The 7,582-nt window shown below is 39.8% G+C and overlaps 1 non-coding gene across 1 annotated transcript; it reads right to left on the bottom strand.

Moving 5' to 3' along the window:
• Positions 1 to 110, bottom strand: LOC112083770. The gene has a single exon (XR_002897898.1). It is a non-coding gene; the product is annotated as a small nucleolar RNA R71 (small nucleolar RNA).
• Between the last annotated feature and the right edge of the window lie 7,472 nt (positions 111 to 7,582).

Here is a 7,582-nt window from a genome sequence, read left to right as displayed (position 1 = left end):
AATCTCTTAAGGAACAAGATAAGAACTGTTGAACAAAAAGAAGATGAAGATCTTTATGATGCTTGGGAAAGATTTAGAGAATACCAAAGATATTTTCCACACCAAGGATATTTTGACGAATACCTGATGGGTATTTTCTATCGAGGCGTAACTAAAGAATTACAACATTATTTCGACAGAGCAAGCAATGGAGACTTCTCAACTAAATCTGTAGAAGATTCTCGTGTTTTCATCTACAACTTGGCAGGAAGTATCCGTAATCAAGCAATCTTTGGGATATCTAAACTTCCTGAGAAGAAAGAAGAGATCTCGAAAGTTATGAAGTGTCTCCATCAGATAATGAGTCAACTTGGATTGCAACAACAAAAAAAAGTACACAATATGTGTAACTTTGATGGTTGGAACAACCCAATGGATTCTTATAATCAAGAGATGATGAACACTGCAGAAGTCTATCAAATTCAAGATTTCCCTTTCGGACCTGATCACCACAGGTCCATTCCTTCGGGCCGCGGCCAAACATGCTTTCACCAGGGTCGTGACAAAGCTGACCGTGGCCAAGACCGTTCTACCACGGTCACAAGTCATATGACCGTGGGAAATCCTCTTCCGAACAAATCTGGGCTGTTCAATCTGATCCAATCCCCTATCCTAGTTCTCCCTCTTCTGAAGCTGAAAATCTAAACAAAAGGATTCTAGAGCTTGAAAAATCTAAATCTAGGGAAATCAGTGATCTTAGCTCTGAAATAAAAATATGCAAGAAGATTTCAATGATAAATTTTCCACCCTCCTTAGTCTGATGATTAAAAATAAGTTCCGATAATTCCGAGGAGGAGCCCAATGAAAGTTCATTCGAAAGCTCACGCGAAGCTGACCCCTCTGACCATATGAAAGCTATCACACTTAGGAGCGGTCGTTTAGCTTTACAAATAGCCTGAATTTCCTAAAGATCCCGAAGGTGAGGAAAAGGGTAAGGAAAAGGAAAAAGAAAAAGAAATAGTCATGATTGAAGATGTTGAAAAAGAAGTGGTAGGAGAAAAGGATGGAGAAGAAGTAAGAGAAAATATATCCTAAGAAATCCTCGGAGAAGACCTGATTCCCCCTCCACCAACTCGCGTCTATAAACCTTAACCGCCATATCATAGAGCCTTAAGAGCCCCGAAGAAGGATAAAGAAAAAGCTAAGCTGAAAGAGTAAATGTGAGATTACCTTTCGTGGAAGCTTGTGCTATGATTCCCGCTTTAAGAAAATACATGAAGGGTATCCTAACAAATTTTCTAACTCTTGAAAAAGGTGTTATGATGATAACCCATGAATGTGTTTCTATCCTGCAAAGCCGGATTCCTCAAAAGAAAAACGATCCTGAAAGCTTCGTACTTTCATGCACCATCAATATTATGGCTTTTGAACGTGCTCTCTGTGATTTGGGATCGAGCATAAACATGATGCCTCTTTCAGTTGAAAACGTTTTGGACATCACACTTTACAGCCCACTAAAATTTCCGTAGTATTAGCTGATCTTTCCGTTAAACAACCCATAGGTGTCTTAATAGATGTTCCCGTAGAAATCAAAAAATGTTCCATACCAACTGATTTCGTAGTTCTAGAACTAGAAAGAGTACCTAAGGATCCCCTTATTCTTGGATGACCATTCCTATCTACAGTCGGAGCCATAATCAATGTCTTGGAAGGAAAAATTGACATTCATCTAGCCGGTCTAGTTATTGAACAAAAGTTTTGATAAACCAACTTTGGATGGAAAATTTTGTTGGATTGATTAGTTAGACGGAATTATTGAGGAAGTTTATGAAGATCTACTTCCTTGAAGAAATTTCGAGTGAATGCACGTGAATGCTTGATAAGTCTAAAAATTATAGGAAGCCTCTAAACTATATAAATCTTGAGGATCAAACAAACATTCCTACACCTTCTAAAGACACTGCCACAGTAATAAATGATCCATGGAGTGAGCTTAAAGCCCCCAAAGTCAGACTTAAGTACGCTATCCTTAGATCAATTCAACTTATCATGTCATTATAAACTCTGGTTTGACAGAAGAAGAAACCACAATGCTGTTGTCTGAACTAAGAAAGCACAGAAAAGCCTTAGGATATTATTCACTTGATGACATACCTGGAATCTCTCGAGATCTTTGTATGCACAAGATAAATCTCGAGGATGATGCTAAAAACTCAATCGAAAGTCAAAGGAGACTAAACTTTAATCTCATGAATGTTGTCAAGAAGGAGATTATGAAGCTTTTAGATGCCGGAATAATATTTCCTATCTCAGATGGCGCTTGGGTTACCCAGTTCTTGTTGTCCCAAAGAAAGGAGGAGTTACTGTCATTAAAAACGATAAAGATGAAATGATCGCTATGAGAACATTCACTGGACATCGTATGTGCATTGGTTACCAGAAACTAAATGCAGCAACTAAAGAAGATCATTTTCCACTTCCCGTCATAGATCAAATGCTAGAAAGGTTAGGTAATCACCCATAATATTGCTTCCTTCCTGGATACTGCGGATTTTTCCAAATTTCTATTCGACCGGATGATCAATAAAAAACAACATTCACTTGTCCATATGGCATGTTCGCTTATCGACAAATGCCTTTTGGATTGTGTAATACACCTGCTACCTTCCAGTGATGCATGATGTCGATCTTCACAGACTTTATTGAAGATTTCATGGAAGTATTCATGGACGATTTCTCCGTCTATGGATCCTCTTTTGAAAAATGCCTTGCCAACCTTGGTAAAGTTCTGCAAAGATGTGAAGATAAGCACCTAGTATTAAATTGAGAAAAATGTCACTTCATGGTACGAGACGAAATCGTGCTTGGGCACAGGATTTCGGGAAAAGGAATTGAGGTTGACAAAGTAAAAATTGAAGTCATGACAAGCCCCAACCCCCCCCCCCCCCACAAATGTGAAAGGAATTCATAGTTTCTTAGGAAACGCAGGATTCTATAAGCGCTTCATAAAAGATTTTTTTCAAATAGCTAAACCTCTTACGCGTTTGTTTTGCAAAGAAACAAACTTCGAGTTCGATGACGAGTGCTTAACCACGTTTCATAAGATCAAAGAAACCCTTGTCTCAGCTCCAATCGTGCAAGCACCTGATTGGGAACTCCCATTAGAAATCATGTGCGATGCAAGTGACTATGCAGTTGGAGCAGTGCTTGGCCAACAAAAATATAATAAACTGCACGTAATCTACTACGCAAGCAGAACTCTAGACGTAGCTCTATGCAATTATGCAACAACAGAGAAAGAACTTCTAGCTGTAATATTTGCATTTGAGAAATTTTGTTCTCATCTCGTAGGATCTAAGGTTATATTTCATACTGATCATGCGGCAATTAAGAATTTAATGTCTAAGTAAGACGCTAAACCGAGATTGATAAGATGGATCCTCTTACTGCAAGCATTCTACATCAAAATTTAGATCGGAAAGGAGCGGATAATGGAGTCGCAGACCATGTTTCACGAATTCGAGTTGAAGAAAGATTGCCTTTAAATGATTGTTTGCCAGAAGAAAACATCAATGCAATAGACACAGTTCCCACCAATGCCGCACCACCAAGGCAACTCATGTGACGATCAGACGCCTTCAACACCCCATGGTTTAGGCACATAGTGAATTACCTAGCAGCTGATGTAGAACCACCACAATTTTTTGGATATAGGAAAGTTTCTACGAGACGTAAGAAATTATTTTTGGGACGAACCCTATCTCTACAAGAGATGTGTTGATGGGTTGTTCCAAAGATGCATGGCTGAAGAAGATATGGAAGGAATTTTACTCGGATGTAATGGCTCGTCTTACACAGGACATTTCGCAACCTTCAAAACTGTTTCAAAGATCTTGCAAGCAGGCTTCTGGTGGCCTACTTTGTTCAAAGATACTGAAGCTTATATATCGCGATGCGATAAATGCCAGATGATGGGCATATCAAAAAGCTTTCAAGATGCCATTAGGAACAACACCATTTAACCTAGTTTACGGAAAAGCATGTCATCTTCCAGTAGATCTCAAGTATAAAACACAATGGACTATTAAGGAACAGTTGGATAAAGACTACTTCAACTTCACGAGTTAGAAGAAATCCGACACAATGCTTACGAAAACTCGAAGATCTATAAAGATAAGATTAAAGCATATCATGATAAAAAGATTATTCATAGAACTTTTGCTCCTAACGATAAAGTTCTTCTTTTCCAATTCTCGTCTTAAGCTTTTCCCAGGAAAATCATGCCAGGTGTGACTTGGAAATCCTTTTTGCCAAGTATGGACAGCAGACAAGAGACTCCTGCTCCAGCTGTCTCCAAGCCCACCTCCAAGTCCATGATAGGTACCAACTCCAACTTGTACATAGCATTTTGCATTTTGTTTTTCTTTCTCATTTTGCATTTTGAGCTTGATCTACACTCCTCTCTTATGATTTTATTATTTAAGTGTGGGGGAGGATTTTAGTATTGCTAACCATGTTTGTTCTTGATCTTTCTTTTTTTTCATGCTGAGTGTGCATCTAAGTGCATATAAAAAACCAAAAAAAATTGAAAAATCTGAAAAATTTTCACAAAAAAATATTCAGTTAGTTGCATTCACATTTTTAGGATTGAGTCTAGTTGCATAATCATATAGATTGCATCATTTGTGAGTAATGATAGGTTTCTTTGAGAGAGCATCATCTTAAGAATTTGGTTCATGGCCCTAGTTATTAATTCTCTATTGCTTGCAAAACTATTATGAAATCAAGGGTGAACCATGCTTGGAACTAGTGTCTCAATGCTTCTGTGTTAGTTGGATAAAGTTGTGATTAACTCCAGCCTTGTTTAAAGTGACAACCATAATTTGATAATCCAATTATCATGTTTGTGCATATCATTGTGAACTCATGGGCACCACAAAATATTTAAGCTCTCTTATCCCTTTTTACCACTCTTTGCTAGCTCAAATAGCTGTTCTTTCATCTTGAGACAGTTCCCTGTCCTTAACCAAACCTTCCTCGAAGCCTGAAACACTCTAGTGAGCGATGATGTGAGGCCTTGGTCTGAATAAACTTGACAGAAAGTGTTGGGTTTAGGGCGACAAGAGTAGGTTTTCATGTAGATCTAGCTCTGCACCATGAGTCTAGAGTAGGCTAGGATGGGATCTTGGGAAACGCTGAGTGGAAAAGAGAGAGTTTGAGATGAGAACCAGGGGATGGAAAAGAAAAGAAATCGGTTTGAAATCTGTTGTTTAAAGAAAGAAAGCTCGTGTGTTCTGAAAAGAAGAGTCTACCCTCTAAGTGAAAAGAAAAGAAAAGAAGCCAAAAGGCTCAAATGTTTAAAGAGAAAAGAAAAGAGACTAGACAATGCTAAGTGAGAAAGAGCTAAGTGAAAAGGTTTAGACCCCAAAGCCTGAGTTTGAGAATGAAAAGATAAATCCCCTGGTGAGGAAAAGAATGAGAGTGCAGTGAGAAATGGGTTGAGAAGGCGATAAATGCCTTGAGAGAAGGGTGGCTTAGGTGTGCTCTTCATGGGTTTAGAGTTAAGGTGAAAGACCAAATTGGGGCACTGGGTAGATGGGATTCTACTCTTGTATGCATCAGTTGCCTTTTACCCTTAGCCTTCTGTTAAAGCTTGTTCCTTCTTGAGTAATCCCTTGAGCTGCATTGAACCCATAAACTTTGAATGAGATTATCTTTGTCTCATAACCTCATCCCTTAGCCAAATAAGTTCACATGATTTGCATGAGCATAATCCACATGAAACTTAAATGAATGTCAAAGGGCTGGAGTTAGGAATTCTTGTGAAGGTTGACACTTGATTTTGGTTCAGTTGGTGATGAGCCTTGGTAGTTTTTATGAGTACACCAGTTTTCATTGCAATTTAGAATTAGTAACTAGAACCATGCGTTGAACTCTTTTGATGATTACTCTCTCTCTATAAGAAAGGTGAACTTCCAAAGTCACTCCCTCTCTCTCATTTGTTCTTTTTGCTTGGGGACAAGCAAATGGCAAGTGTGGGGGAGTTGATATGTTCATAAAATGCATCATCTAGCTTGCATATTTCATTCCAAATCATGTCTTATTTCCTGCATTTATACTCTTTAGGCATTGTTTTAGGACTTAGGAGTTTGTATTAGGTCCAAGTGAGTTTTTGCTTGGTTTGGAGTTTTAAACAGGTACTTTGGAGGATATTTGGAGTGGAGAGATGAGACCAGGTGTTAAAATGGTGGAGAAAAGATCAAGAATGGTGAAAATAGACTGAACCGCTGGTCAATGTTTCTTTGCTAAAATACATACCGCGGGCCGGATCTCTCGGCCAAAACACATACCGGCTGCTTAAGCCTCTCGACCAAAAATCTCCGGTGCTGATACATTTCAAATATCGCATGTCCGGGGAATGTTGCCGTCCGATTCAGCTTCCGCGGTCTGCATCAAAGTTAGAGAGAGTTGAGTCATGGTTCCAGAACAGTTTGAGTTAGTAGATTTGGAGCAGTGAGCTGAGAGTTATAGCCAACAGAAGACATACCTGTCTCGCTTGCATTCTAGACCGATCCGATGTGCTTCAAACATTACGCAGGACGATGCTCTTCCTCTCCTATTCAGTTTCCAAGGCCTTCATCAAGATTCAAAATCTAGTGTGATTTCCATAACGCTTGAGATCACCCGATTTGGAGCTCTGAGCTGGGAGATAACGTTTCTGAAGTGAATACTGGTTCAGAAGCCTATTTTGGATCGTTCCGGTGCACGTCAAAGATCAGCCTTCAGGGAGACCTTCCTTTCTCCGGATGCAATCAGGGTCCTCACCAAAGTTCGATCTTTTTGAGTCATCTTTCCTATGACTTGATTTGTGTCATGTGGAGTTCTGAGCAGAAAGTTATAATGGTTTAAGTGTGGAGATGTCCCAGGCACCGAGATGAACACCGGGAAAACTAACTTTGGTGTTGGACATACTTTGAAGATTTTGCTACATTGAGCCTAAAAACGTGATCCAAACCGAGATAATGCACCCCGGTGCTAGTTGAGCCTTGCACCAATCCCTTTTTATGTTCAGCACCGGCCACAACATTGGAGAAGAGCACCTTGGTGTAGTTTGCATCGTTTTAACATGTTATGCCACACCGACCTCCACACCGGCTATCTGGACCTCGGTGCTAGCTCATACTTTCAAGGCATCCTCCAAATACTGGGCACAACATCGGCCAAAACCTGCCCGGTGTGATCTCCAGCGTTCTAGCACTTCCACAGCATCAGCCTCAACATCAGTTAGATGCATCCCGGTGCTAGTTCCATCGTCCAAGTTCTCTTCACCACACCGAGATCAACACCTGGGAAATGCATCCCGGTATAAGCACATCAAGCACATGACCCATCTGAACCGGGTTAGTACCCAGTTTGTCCTGGACTGACCCGGTCCAAACCCCTTTGCTATAAATAGTTTTTGGGGAAATACCCTAAGGATTATCCATTCTCTCTTTAGTTTTCTTGCCTCTTTTGTGTAAAACTTGGTTCTGTCTTGAGAGATATATCGTTTTTGATCATTGGAGGCTGTTCCTTATCATTTATTTTCATCATTTAAAGCTTC

Source organism: Eutrema salsugineum, unplaced genomic scaffold, assembly GCF_000478725.1.
Source record: "Eutrema salsugineum unplaced genomic scaffold, Eutsalg1_0 scaffold_6, whole genome shotgun sequence".
Taxonomy (NCBI): domain Eukaryota; kingdom Viridiplantae; phylum Streptophyta; class Magnoliopsida; order Brassicales; family Brassicaceae; genus Eutrema; species Eutrema salsugineum.
This window is presented reverse-complemented; position numbering and strand designations above follow the sequence as displayed.